This window comes from Phocoena phocoena, chromosome 5 (genome assembly GCF_963924675.1).
Source record: "Phocoena phocoena chromosome 5, mPhoPho1.1, whole genome shotgun sequence".
Lineage (NCBI taxonomy): Eukaryota > Metazoa > Chordata > Mammalia > Artiodactyla > Phocoenidae > Phocoena > Phocoena phocoena.
Window position 1 is genome coordinate 47,792,069 of NC_089223.1, and position 14,755 is coordinate 47,806,823.

Below are 14,755 nucleotides of genomic sequence, written 5' to 3' on the forward strand. Positions count from 1 at the left end.
ATGAGTTTTGGAGTGTTCCTTCCTCTGCAATTTTTTGAAAGAGTTTGAGAAGGATGGGTGTTAGCTCTTCTCTAAATGTTTGATGGAATTCACCTGTGAAGCCATCTGCTCCTGGACGTTTGTTTGTTGGAAGATTTTTAATCACAGTTTCAATTTCATTACTTGTAATTGCTCTGTTCATATTTTCTATTACTTCCTGGTTCAGTCCTGGAAGGTTATACCTTTCTAAGAATTTTTCCATTTCTTCCAGCTTGTCCATTTTATTGGCATTGAATTGCTTGTAGTAGTCTCTTAGGATGCTTTTTATTTCTGTGGTGTCTCTTGTAACTTCTCCTTTTTCATTTCTAATTTTTTTTTTTTTTTTTTTTTTTGCTGTACACGGGCCTCTCACTGTTGTGGCTTTTCCCGTTGTGGAGCACAGGCTCCGGACGCGCAGGCTCAGCGGCCATGGCTCACGGACCCAGCCGCTCCGCAGCCTGTGGGATCTTCCCGGACCGGGGCATGAACCCGCGTCCCCTGCATCAGCAAGTGGACTCTCAACCACTGCACCACCAGGGAAGCCCTTCATTTCTAATTTTATTTATTTGAGTCCTCTCCCTCTTTTTCTTGATGAGTCTGGCTAATGGTTTATCAATTTTGTTTATTCTTCTCAAAGAACCAACTTTTAGTTTTATTGACCTTTGGTATTGTTTTCTTTGTTTCTATTTCATTTATTTCTGCTCTGATCTTTATGATTTCTTTCCTTCTGCTAACTTTGGGTTTTGTTTGTTCTTCTTTCTCTAGTTCCTTTAGGTGTAATATTAGGTGATTTATTTGAGAGTTTTCTTGTTTCTTGAGGTAGGCTTGTATAGCTATAAACCTCTCTTAGAACTACTTTTGCTGCATCTCATCAGTTTTGGTTGTCATGTTTTCATTGTCATTTGTCTCTAGGTATTGTTTGATTTCCTCTTTGATTTCTTCAGTGATCTCTTAGTTATTTAGTAACATATTGTTTAGCCCCTATGTTTGTGTGTTTTTTATATTTTTTTCCCTGTAATTTATTTCTAATCTCATAGTGTTGTGGTTAGAAAAGATGCTTGATATGATTTCAATTTTCTTAAATTTACTGAGGCTTGATTTGTGATCCAAGATGTGATCTATCCTGGAATATGTTCCATGCGCCCTTGAGAAGAAAGTGTCATCTGATGTTTTTGGATGGAATGTCCTATAAATATCAATTAAATCTATCTGGTCTATTGTTTCATTTAAAGCTTATGTTTCCTTATTAATTTTCTGTTTGGTTGTTCTGTCCATTGGTGTAAGTGGGGCGTTAAAGTCCCCCACTATTATTGTGTTACTGTCAATTTCCTCTTTTATAGCTGTTAGAAGTTGCCTTATGTATTGAGGTGCTCCTATGTTGGGTGCATATATATTTATAATCGTTATATCTTCTTCTTGGATTGATCCCTTGACCATTAAGTAGTGTCCTTCCTTGTCTCTTGTAACATTCTTTATTTTAAAGTCTGTTTTATCTGATATGAGTATAGCTACTCCAACTTTCTTTTGATTTCCATTTGCATGGAATAACTTTTTCCATCCCCTCACTTTCAGTCTGTTTGTGTCCCTAGGTCTGAAGTGGGTCTCTTGTAGACAGCATATATATGGGTCTTGTTTTTGTATCCATTCAGCAAGCCTGTGTCTTTTGGTTGGAGCCCTTAATCCATTCACTTTCAAGGTAATTATTGATATGTATGTTCCTATGACCATTTTCTTAAATGTTTTGGGTTTGTTTTTGTAGGTCCTTTGGTTCTCTTGTGTTTCCCACTTTGAGAAGTTCCTTTAGCATTTGTTGTTGAGCTGGTTTGGTGGTGCTGAATTCTCTTAGCTTTTGCTTGTATGTAAAGCTTTTGATTTCTCCATTGAATCTGAATGAAATCCTTGCCAGGTAGAGTAATCTTGGCTGTAGGTTCTTCCATTTCATCACTAAGTATATCATGCCACTCTCTTCTGACTTGTAGAGTTTCTGCTGAGAAATCAGCTGTTAACCTTATAGGAGTTGCCTTGTATATTATTTGTCATTTTTCCCTTGCTGCTTTCAATAATTTTTCTTTGTCTTTAATTTTTGCCAATTTGATTACTACGTGTCTCGGTGTGTTTCTCCTTGGGTTTATCCTGTATGGGACTCTCTGCACTTCCTGGACTTGGGTGGCTATTTCCTTTCCCATGTTAGGGAAGTTTTTTATTATAATCTCTTCAAATATTTTCTCTGGTCCTTTCTCTCTCTCTTCTCCTTCTGGGACCCTATCCTGCGAATGTTGTTGCATTTAATGTTGTCCCAGAGGTCTCTTAGGCTGCCTTCATTTCTTTTCATTGTTTTTTCTTTATTCTGTCCATGCTAAGAAACTGAAACTATTAGGCTAGGTTTCCATTTCCTTTACAGTAAGGAGTGCCTCTCATTGGAAAGAGTACCTTTGAGCTGTAAATATTATCATATATTTTAAATAACATGTATTGAGTGTTTATATTCTAAGTACTTATTAGATTTCATGTCATTTGATCTTCGTAAAACCCTTTAAATTAAGTGTTATCATCCCCACATCACAGATGAGGAAGTCAAAGGTTCAGATGATTTGTTAGAAGGTAACACTTTTATTTGATAGAAGGGGGATCCAAACCTTGGTCTCTTTGACTCAAAGCCCATGAATTTAATCACTATTATATATCATGGCTAGCATAGCACTAGGCATACAGTAGATGCTAAACAAGTGCTTTTTAAATGGAAATTAATTGCTTGATAAACTGAAATACTAATGATATCATAGCGTAAGAGAACTTAGAAATAAGTTGGCCTCTAAGTTTATAATTAAGAGCAGAGTAGGTGTGAAATAACTCTAAAAGTTCAAATGACTCATAGGTCTACAAACATTGACTGTTTTAATAAACTGAAAGACAAATCAGAAGGGTGGTTTAAGAAGGCGAAATTTGTCTCTGTCCATTGGAACACATTTCCAGGAAGGATTTTCTCTGGCCCAAGGAGTCCATCTCTTTTATTCTGGTAGCTGACACATCATTATTGAAAAAAAAGGTATATCTATTTCATTCAATCTAATGCCATTGCCACTTTCTAATTAGAATTTGTCTTCTTTAGTTGTCCCAGGTCAGTACAGACCAGAAAGAGTCCTATAACCAGGCATATCAGCAGTCATATTTCTCACAGCAAATTACTAAATTGACATCTGGATTTCTACCTCACTCTGTGCAAGTTTGCTTAGATCCCCTCTGAAAGTCAGCTTTATCCTTCAAGAATGGCCATCATGGTGCTCTGAATGTGTAAGTCATTCATTCATTCAACACCTATTACCTATTATGTATTACTATGTGTTACCTATTATACCCCAAGAACTATGATAGTCCTTAGGAATGCAAAAACGAAAAAGACAATTCTTCTAAACAGTTTACAGCACAGAAAAAGACACAGATGAGAAGCAGACGATTACAATGCATTGTGATAAGTGGCATGGTACTAAGGAAAAGACATGGTACCCTGAGATTTACAGAGTGTGGGAATGTAGGCTAGAATTAGGAGATTCAGCAAGGCTTCCTAAGAGAAATGATATCTGGGAAGGACGACTTGGCCTAGTTAACTGAAGAGTAGATGATTGTATATATAAGTTTATTGTGGGAGTGGGGGTGAGAGTGAGGAGAATGCTAACATTCCAGTCAAAACTAACAGCATTTTCAAAGGCCTGTGTCTCATCAGGACCCAGAGACTAGCTGCTGACAGCTCTGTCTATCAGCTATCTGGGCCCATGTCAGCAGCTTTACAACGTTATGATGAAATAGATCACCTAAGACACATTTGATGTTTCGTCCTTGTAACAACAAATAGTCTTCTTCTCTGACCGCTTTTCTTTTACAAGCCACATAAACAGACAGGAAGCCAAAGCCCAGGCAGTCAGTGGCACACCTCTGGACTTGATCCTCTATGACATCATCTTGATTTGTTTCCTCATGTTTTGAGAAAGACTGTGGAACAGTTGCTGTGGCAGTTCTATTAAACATGAGTCATCCTGGACACTTTAATATATGTAGAACCCTTCATGTATTCAGGAGTTCTCAATATGTGCACTGTTTGCAAATGACACAGAGTTCAGGGATTTGGAGCCTGGCCTTAGAAGCCTCTAGTATATTATAGTTCTGTAAAATATAGGAGGAATCAAAGAATGGCTTTCACAGTGCAAGCTGAAGAGAATGTTCTTCAAGATTTCAACGTGATAAAGGTGAATTTTAGTATAGAATAATATTGGGAATAGTATAGAATAATAGGGAATATTGACATATCCTACATACGAAAGCTTACTGGGGGAATTCCCTGGCGATCCAGTTGTTAGGATTCCGTGCTTCCATTGCAGGGGGCATGGGTTCGATCCCTGGTCAGAACTAAGATCCCACAAGCCGTGTGGCGCAGCAAAAAAAAAAAAAGAAAAGGAAAAGAAAGCTTACTTGTGTGTCATCTAATGTTGATCTGAGCTCTTCTCAACACAAGGACACAAGAAACGTCAGTGCTGGATAATGAGGATGAGATTCTCCGATGCCTTCTAAATCATTAACATGTCTCCTTGCAGCAACCATGGATTTGTTTTAAGAACATTTCCTTCAACTTCTTATATACTCAAGATGTCCAAAGTGTATCTTGGAAAAAAAACAAATTTAAAATGTTTTGTTTATGAAACAAAAAACTTTTAATAAATTTCTTTCTGGAATGTCAGTGAATTAAAAATAACTGACTTTATGACACTTTATGACTTTATGACACTTTATGACTTTATGACAATTTAAAACAAGTTGTTTTATTCACCTCATTGTTAAATTTTCAAAGTAATTACTAGATGTGAATAGATCAGATCAAGAGACAAAGTGTGAATAAAATAATTCACCTCCACTACCACTTCCCCAGTGCCATTTCTCAGATGTTATCACTGGTGTCCATTTGTTTTTGGCTCTTCTGATATTTTTTATAACTTTATATAATACATTGATAGCTCTATTCTTGACTTATCAGTTTTAGGTATTATTTAATTCCCCCATTGAAGGAAAAGAAATATAATACTTAACACTGTCACCCAATCACATTTGGCCCTCAATTTTTTAATTATATTGTAGTTGTATTTTTATCAGTTGCCTTTATGATTTCAAACAACAAACTTAAAATACTGCTTTGGATTTATTGAATTTATATAGAGAATATTGACTGCCTTCAAATAAAAAATTGAAATGAGTTCACTTTACTCTTTTTCGCTTCTTAGTCTTCTTCTTTTTCACTTCTTAGCTTCTTCTTAAGCTTACTCTATTTTATAACTTTGAGGTCCTATTCTATTACTATAATTAGTGTCATTTTGCATATTTATATAGATGATTTAAAAACTGAAAATAAATGAATAGCGTTTGGGACATTACAGAACTGAGCATATATTGCATCTGTAGAGAAAGAGATGTCACTTAAATTTTGCTGCTCAAAGGAGGACCCTCCTAGAATCTCCATCTGTCCATCTGTCTCAAAGTGTCTTTTGTTTAGTTTCCTTCTCTTCTTATAGGTTACAATCAGCTGTTACTCTTTCTTGAACCACGTGTCATCCTCTTTCATGTTCTCTCTATTTACTTCCTTCTTTCCCTGGAATGTCTCCTCCAATAAACTTTCTGACATAAGATTTGTGAACTGTCAGTTGTCCACATTCTTATACATCTTAAAATGTATTTTTCTTTCACATTTGATTGATAGTTAGCTGTGTATCAAATTCTAGTTTCAAAATAATTCTATTCTGAACATTATAGTCACTGCTCTTTGCCTTCTAGTGCTCTGTGCTGCTGCCGAGAGGTTTACCATCATCAGCCTGACTCTCACTCTTTTCAGGACATCTTTCATTTGTCTCTGTGAAAGCTTTTAGGATTTTTCTCTTAGGACATATGGTTGTGGATTTTAGATATTGGTTTTAAATCAAAAAGAAGATTATCATTCTCTTTTACTAAGAATTGTTAACGCTTTCATGTGTAAGTAAACTTAAGTTTTCCAGCTGTAAATAATTTTAACTGAAATGTTAGTGCAACAAATAAAAAACCTTAATAATGCAGATGATGAAATGCAGGACAGCATTAAAGTTTCTTGATGTGTCTTTAAATGGGAAATGTGTTATAATGCATTTTTTCCATTTTTATCATCAAATATGCTACATAAACAAAAGCATACTTACAAAATATATGTAATTATGCAAAAGAAGTGTTAAAAAAGAGAGAACACTTGTGTATCCATTTTCTAGTTTTGGTATAATTGCTTGTCATCTGTATGATGTTAGAAATCATTTGAGATACATTTCTAATCAGACGTAATTTTTTTCCCAAATGACTGTTATCTAAACCACTGACCATCACATTATTGTTTTCTTCTACATGTTTCTTAGTGCATTTACATCACAGAGCTTTAATTGACTTCAAAAGGAACTCAGGATAAGGAGAAACTATGTGGGATACAAAGAAAGAGCCAGATATGGCTTTCTATAAACATATTGTGTACTACGTCTAAGTCATAATAATTTTGTTGACTGTTTACTTTCCCTGTTGTCAGCATGATAGAACTAACATCAACGACTTGGAAGTTAGTTACATGCTATTCTTAGTTTATTACGATCAGCCCTTAATAACTTGGGGACTCATTATGTACTCGGTGAACTGTTTTTTATTCCCCTTGTTATGGTCTGGAAATGGCCTTGTGCTGGAGCATTAGACCCTTTAAAACCAGAACTTTTATCAAAGTGTCAAAGTGTGAACAAGGGAAATGAGGAAAGACAAAATTCAGAAGACAAGTATGATGATTAACACAGGTTAAAAAATTTGATCAGTGTTTGGTGGACATAGAATTCTGTGGCCTTTGGTACTTTATGACTCTTAAAATTCTTTGACATTATTAGAGTGGAAGCTTTAGTTTTGGGGTAAAATGTTGATAGAGATGATAATTAGTAAAAAAAGAAAAATACCCTGATTCTTGATGAAGAGGATTGAACAATTAGAGGGGATTATACTCTTTATTTTCTTTAAAGTATACATTTATCTAAATAATACATCTCACTAATCATCAGGAAAATGCAAGTTAAAACTATAACAAGGTATCACCTCACACCTGTTAGAATTGCCAGTATCAAAAAGGCAAGTGATAAGTGTTCTCAAAGATGTGGAGAAAAGGGAACACTTTTGCACTGTTGGTGGGAATGTAAATTGGAAGAGCCACTATGGAAAATAGCATGGAGGTTCCTCAAGAAATTAAAAACAAAACTACCATATGACTCAGCAATCCCACTTCTGGGTATATATCTGAAGAAAATAGAATCACTATTTTGAAAAAAAAATCTCTTCTTCATGTTCGTTGCATCATTACAATAGCCAAGATATGGAAACAACAAGTGTTTATTGATGGAGGAATGGATAATAAAATAGTAACATATGCATATATATATACACACACATATATATATATATATATATATATATATATCACGTACACACATGCACACAGACCCACACAAGCATAATGGAATATTACTCAGCAACAAAAGAGAAGGAAATCCTGCCATTTGTAACAACATGGATGGGCCTTGAGAACATTATGTTAAGTAGAATAAGTCAGATAGAGAAAGACAAATACTGTATGATCTCATATCTGTATGTATTCTAAAAAGACAAATTCATAGAAGCAGAGGGTAGAATGGTGGTTGCCAGGGGTTGAGGGATGGGAGAAATGGGGAGATGTTGATCAAAGGGTACAGACTGCCAGTTATAAGATGAATAAGTTGTGGGAATCTAATGTACAAAATTTAAAACTAAGTTTCACCTGCTAATTCTTTTCTCCTAATGTATCCTCTCCACATTCCATAGTCCAACTTCTTCCTAACCTTACTTAAAGATATGGTAAACCACTGTTCACCATATTTACATTCCAAGCATCTAAAAATTCTTTACATTTGTGTTAACACTTGATATTTCTTAAAATTCTTTATAGGACTTTCTTCCTTAATCCTTATTCACTTTTAATTAAACAAATGGAAATGCTATATGAATTCATATGCTATATATAGTCACTAAATTTTATGTAACCACAGGAAACTAATAAATGGACAAATAAAAACATGGCCTTAGTCTTTCCCAAATTAATGTTCTAATTTTTGACTGTTTTTCCTGAAGTAAACTAAAAGAAATTTGGAAATAAAGTATAAAGACTTTGACTTTACCATCATACTCCTATAACTTCCAGAATGATCTATTAAACCACAAATGAGATTATGTTACTCTTATAACTAGAAGTTCTTCTCATAAGAGGAAAAAGCAAACAAACAAAAAACCCTAACAATTTCGTAGCCAAAAGCACCTGTGTGATCTGACCTCTGCCTGCCTGTCCACACTAGGGTGGTCACCATACATCTTGGTGTATAACTAATTGTCATAAAGTCATTATTAAGAATGCATTCTGTCACTCTCCAAAATACTGTTTGATAATAAATTAAGTAGGTGTTCACTCAACTCCAATCTCTTTTTTTTGCCCCTTCTACTTTTTAACTACATTTGAGCTACACTGGTCATCTAAAAATGTCTAAAGTTTCATGAGGAAGCAAAAATGTCTAAAGATAAAGTTTCTTTCATGTCTTAGGGTCCCCACCCAAGACACACTTCTGCCTGGAACACATTTCTCCTTTTTATGGTTAACATTTAGGCATCGTTCAAGTCTGCTGAAATTCACATCTACACAACCCAGTATAAATCTGTTAGTCTTTTTATTACACTCTTTATTGCAATGTTAAGATTTATAATGTTATATTTGCATATGTATTTATTTCTTTAGTATTTATCTTCTCCACAGGACTCTGAGGCAGGGACAGGACTGGTTCTCAGCTGTTTCTCTACAATGGCCTTTAAAGGGTTGCTATGAATCTAGTCTTTTCATCAGGGATACCTCATGCCCACCACAGTGCCTAGAACATAGTAGGCTCTCAATGCATTTGTTCAATAAATAAAAGAATGACAAAGTCATAGCATGACCTCATGAAATCAATTTTCAGGAACTCAATTAAAATCAATCTCTACTGAACTCTAACTCTATGTAAGGCATGAACAGAGTGGTTCAAGAACCTTCAGCATCAGCAACAGCTGGTGCTTGATAGAAAGGCTGAATCTCAGGTCCAAACCTACTGAATCACAATCTTCTATTTAACAAGATACCCAGGTGATCCCAACTGTACATTAAAGTCCAAATGCACTAACTTGGTGCACATTTATGTAATAAGCCTGGAAGAACAAGAAGCTAAATGACTACTCATACTCATTTCACTTTTAAGCAACGTTCATGGCCTATCAAATGAGCTAATTCCTATTTTAAAAGTGGGTGAAAATTTTGCCAGTTATTCTAAACTTCTTAAATGCTATCCTCGGTCTTTCTTGTAAATCATATAACAAAATAGATAGTTCTGTTAGGTTTCTGATTTCCTTTCTTGGCATGTTGCTCTTGGCATGCTGTTCTAAGCAAGAATAGTCAGATTTGGGGGTCTAATATAAAATAAACATAAAGGTATATAGAGTACTGAAAATCTGCAATGGTTTTAAAATAAGTACAATTGTCTCACATAAAACAATTAGTGATTAAAAGTAATATCAAAGTAATGCATAATAAACTCTTTCATATTGGTGACTCACATGTCATTTATGCATGTGTTCAAAGGCCCAGTGAACTTTCACACAGAAAGAATTTTTGCCTTTTGCTTACTTCACCAGAGTCCATTGATTTCCTGTTAATCAAGATTTTAAAACGTCAACTGAGAATAAACAAAGACAATTTAGGAGGACCCAAGTCAGTATCTGGAATGCCAGAGGTGATCAAATGAACTTTGATTCAAAGCAAATAATGTTACAAATTCCATAGTTGATCTGGCATTCTCATTGACTCCAGGGCCTTCTGTATCAGCCAGAATGCCATAAAGAGGGCAGAGAAAGCAAACTCATTCTTACATGGCAAGGCATGTTTAAGCTCAGTGTTTAGCATACCAGGTAGCTGTCAGATACAGATCTCGCACATTAGACAAACCTGATACATATAATTGTCATTGTATTCATTATAATTTTTTGACTATAGTATTGAAAAATAAGGTAAGGTACAAATTTGCCCTCCAAAGCCCCAAACCCAGAACCTAAAAACACAAGGCCATAAATGGATTACTCAATTGAGTATTTGGTTACAGTATCTATTGATGAAGTAGGATGTTTTAGCTTACTTCTATTAGACTCTGTAAATATCCAAATAAACAGAGAAGAACTAAGTTTCACTAATGTGAACTCAGGGCACTCCCCAAGTATAGAAGTGTCTAAGGCTTCAGGAAGGAACCAGAAACCTGTGGAAGGCTCTAATATTGCCAAGACAGTACGGTGGAGAGGTTAAAGCACAGGCTTTGGAATCAATAAGACCGGGCTCAAATACTGGTGTCCATCATTTGTTTTGAGCTTCATCTCTGAGTAAACAATAATAATCACCTTGGAAAGATTTTAAAGGATTAAATCAAATCATCAGATAATTCACGAGTTACTATTAACAATAAAAGAGGACCCTAGAATTGAAATAAAACTATTAACAGAAATTCAGCTTTCCAGGAACTTCAAAGCACTCACAATGGTGTAAAATGCTATATTTTAACTCCACTCTTCCCAGAGGTTAGCTCGGGACAATTCATTCATTCATTCAGCATATATTGATTGAGAGTCCACACTGCATTTGTGCCTGTAGTTGGGATATAAAAAGAACTCAAAGATCTTCTAAAATGACACTTAGATTTTAGTAGAGATAAGTATTTTTTAAATAAGATTTTAAGCATTTTTAAAATAATAATTATACCATGAAAAACTATATGAATTGTGATCCATATTATGGAAGAAAATTATAGGATGCTAGCAGAAAATACCTCAAGAAGAACTAAGTTAAATGGCAAGGTCAGGAAATGTTTCTGAGACAAAGTGTCAGTTCCCCTGAAACATGAAGAATGAGTAGGAGCTGGTCAAGTCAAGGAGTGGGGAGCAGGGTGGGTTTAAGCTGATGACTATATTGGAAACAAGGAGACTAGTTTATTAGGGGAGTGTCTTAAAACACTGGAACACAAATTTACATTTAGCACACTCTTTGTGTAAGCGACTGCTGGAGCATGAAAAGCATGAGGCAAGTTAGGGTTTTACGAGCTCACATCCCAGTTCCCCTTTAAACCACTTGAAAACATGTGTTTCCTGAGGGATTAACTAACAACTATGTATGTGGGCTCATGCACTTCCAACAAATATTTATTAAGATTTCTCATGTGCCAGTTACTGTCCTAGGCACTAGGAACAGAGCAGTGAACAAAACACATGAAGACATTGCTCTCATCAGTCTTATGTTCTAGTGCAGAAGACATTAAGCAAGTAAACAACTAAGTATACATAGCATGATAACACTTTTATAAAGAGAAATAAATCCAAGTGAGAAGACAGAGAGTAAGGGAAGGTGGTACAGTTTAGGGTCGTCAGGGAAGATCTCTCAGATATGGTGATTTTTGAGCACAAATGGAAAGTAAGCCACTTAAAATCTAGAGGATGATATTTTAGGCAAAGACAGCATGATTAAATGCAAAAGTCCTGAGATGAGTGTTGTGGTTAAAATTTTCAAGAAACAGCCTGGAATTTTGGTCAAAAATTAATGTGATTCCATCATCATCACCATAATAATCATGTAACTTTGGAAGAGCTTCCTAGAGGCTTCGTAAGACTTGCTCTTGATGCGCTCCATCAGAAACAGTCTTACACTAGACAGAGCTTAAAGCTCAGCAAAAGTTTAAATGTTTAAGTACTCCCAGATTTTATAACACTTTGGTCTTAAAAATTAGGAAAAGAAGTCTTTTTAAGGCAGATATTTTCATTCTTCGTATGAGTAAGAATAAATTGAGTTACTTATCACATGGGCAACAAACATCCCAGATGGTTTCTTGTTGCAAGTGGTCCAAGGACTGTGCCTTGAAAAATGCCATTTTAATCCCTTTTAGTGACTGAGATCTCACAACTCTTACAATTTGTAATCACTGTCATCACTGATTATCTGTGCTTGAACTCAGTAATGGGGGCCTAAACCATTGTAAAAGTGACAGGCAAGTCAAGAAGAACCAACCTTAATGAGAAACAATCTACTATCGGAAAATTGATGGAGAAGGGAAACCGATGAGTTCAAATTCATTGTCACTTGAAGTATGAGACTGATGACACTTATTAATATTTTTCTCCAATGTACTCACTTTTCTAATTGGCCTCAATGACAAATCTTTTTCTACTAATGTAACTTAGGAGGGAATTCTTAAAATAGAAGTTATTTTCAAAATATCTGGGATTTCTAGGGAATAATGGTGTGGTTTATATGAAATACCAAACATGATTTACATGTTTATTTTCCAGTATTAGAGAATACAAGTATGCTTAGAATTTAAATAATTCTTCACAATATTTTAATATCCCAGTCTTGTAATAATAACTCTTTGTGTACTGGAAATTTTCAGAAGTGCCAATTAATAGAGAATTCTGGTTAATAAAATGCTGGTTAGTAGAAAACCAATGTAACTATATTTCTTCCTTTAAATATTAATATTTGCAACATAGAAATGTGCTTTTAATAAAATTTCCGTTGCCTTTATACCAAGAATCAATTGATATTTTCATCTTGCTTAATTACTTGGTGTTAACCAAATTCTCTTCTACACAAGCCTCATGACAAGACGATTATATCCTGTTAGTTTCCAGTCTTTAAAAATAGTCACTGGATCATCACCCTGTCCTGCCTTAGAAAAGGAAAGTGACACCTAATATGGGTCAGCTCCTTAGATAAGGAGGTTTTTTTTTTTTTCCTTCCCTATGAATTAGCTCTTTTTATTACCTCATTTCAAAAGGGTAAATAAGGGACAGGATAACAGCTACTGTTTTTGCAAACATATATCTGAGATTAGCATTTGTAGAAACATAGAAAGGACTATTAACAAAGAAAACACTAATTTTAGATGAGACTCTAAGATTCTGATCTTCAGATGATTTTCCACTCTCCAAATTTTTTCAAAATGCTTTTTAAAATAATTATGGTTACTATGATAAATGGTTTCAGTTGGAAGTTGAACTTGAAAGTAAACTAATATTTTTCCTTCTGTGTTTATCACTTGTATATTTGGCCTCAAAACTCAAAATAACTTTTCTCCCCACCTCTAGCTCCACAGTTCAGTTCCCAGTAAAATGGTAATTCTTTAGTCAGTTGTTTGCCTGAAATATTATCTTGGCTCCAAGGTAAGCCCAGGGTTTTTGGTTTTTTGGGTTTTTTTTTTTTAACAGAATTACTGCCATTGCTCCATTAGGCCTATCAGTACTTCTAAAATATATTTGATTATGAGTCCAACAAGCCTGAATTCTAAAATCCAAAGCAGAATTTTAATAGCTAAAGGCAAATTTATTTGCAGCCAAACCTCATCTAGCCCACCCCAGGGTCAAGGTGCCAGTGAATCAGGAGTAAATTTCTTCTCCTCTTCCTTCTCAGGGGCAGTTTTGGAATCAGAAGGGCCAATGAGACTGTCTCCTGTTTACAGATCATGTTATAGTCCCTATCCCGTGTTGATGATGATGCCCCATTTCCCTTGAAAGGGGAGTATAGAACTTAGTCTTTGCTTAAAAGGATGATTAAACTAGCATCTGACTCTGGAGTCATTTGGGAGAGGGAATGTTTATATTATCAGCAGGCTTTTGGAGGCTCTTAGTCACTTCCTCAGTTCCCAAGGAAAAGCCACCCTTATTCTCTTCAGTATTGTCGATGGGATCATTACACATGTATATTTATAATTTTTAATTGGATATTAAATGTTCTCTCAATGCCAAGACTTCTCCTTAGCACATATATCCATTTTATACATTGCAGGTGTAAATCACCAGTTCAAAGAGAAGCCTCAGGTACAGTCCCTCCAATGGGGAAATTAAACGTAGATTACTCGGTAACCTGAGGCGTCTGTAATCAGGTGTTAAGCTTTCAGGTTTCTGTTCTAAACATTGCCAATATCCTCCTTTGGTTGTGCTTTTCAAGATCCCTGTGTGAGGAAGCTCAAAGTAATAGGAAGTTGTTCATTGCAAATGATAGGACAATTGCAACGATTCCAGACAGGCTGATTCTTGACTGTTAGCAAAGGGAAAGGCATGTGTCTCCTGAGATTTTGGCTTGTGCCAGTCTGGAACTCTGCTGCGGCCTGTCAGTACTGATGCCAAGCTTATGGAGTAGTTCTGGAAGTTGAAATCTTAAGATTTCATTCATTCCCTGGAAGGTAAGCACCATGAAAACAGGAGCTGTGAGCATAAATTTCACTGTATCTGGAAGGCCTAGGTAGAGGCGAGCCCGGAGTACCTATTAGTATTCATCCAAGCAAATGGAATTGTCCAATCATTTGTTCAAGATAAACTTACTGAATACTTACCAAGTATAAATATTTATTGAACACTTGTGTGGAATACAAAGATAAATAAGATAAATAAGATACAGAACCTCAAGGGATTTTTAATTTATCAGAGAAGCTAAGTATGAGTTAAAATAACTGATAATACAAAGTAGATAGGCAATATTAGACAGGTATTAGTTTTATATTTTTAAGTTATTTGCAAGATATTTCCATACCAATTTAATATGATCTAATGCTTTGGGATACACTCTGAA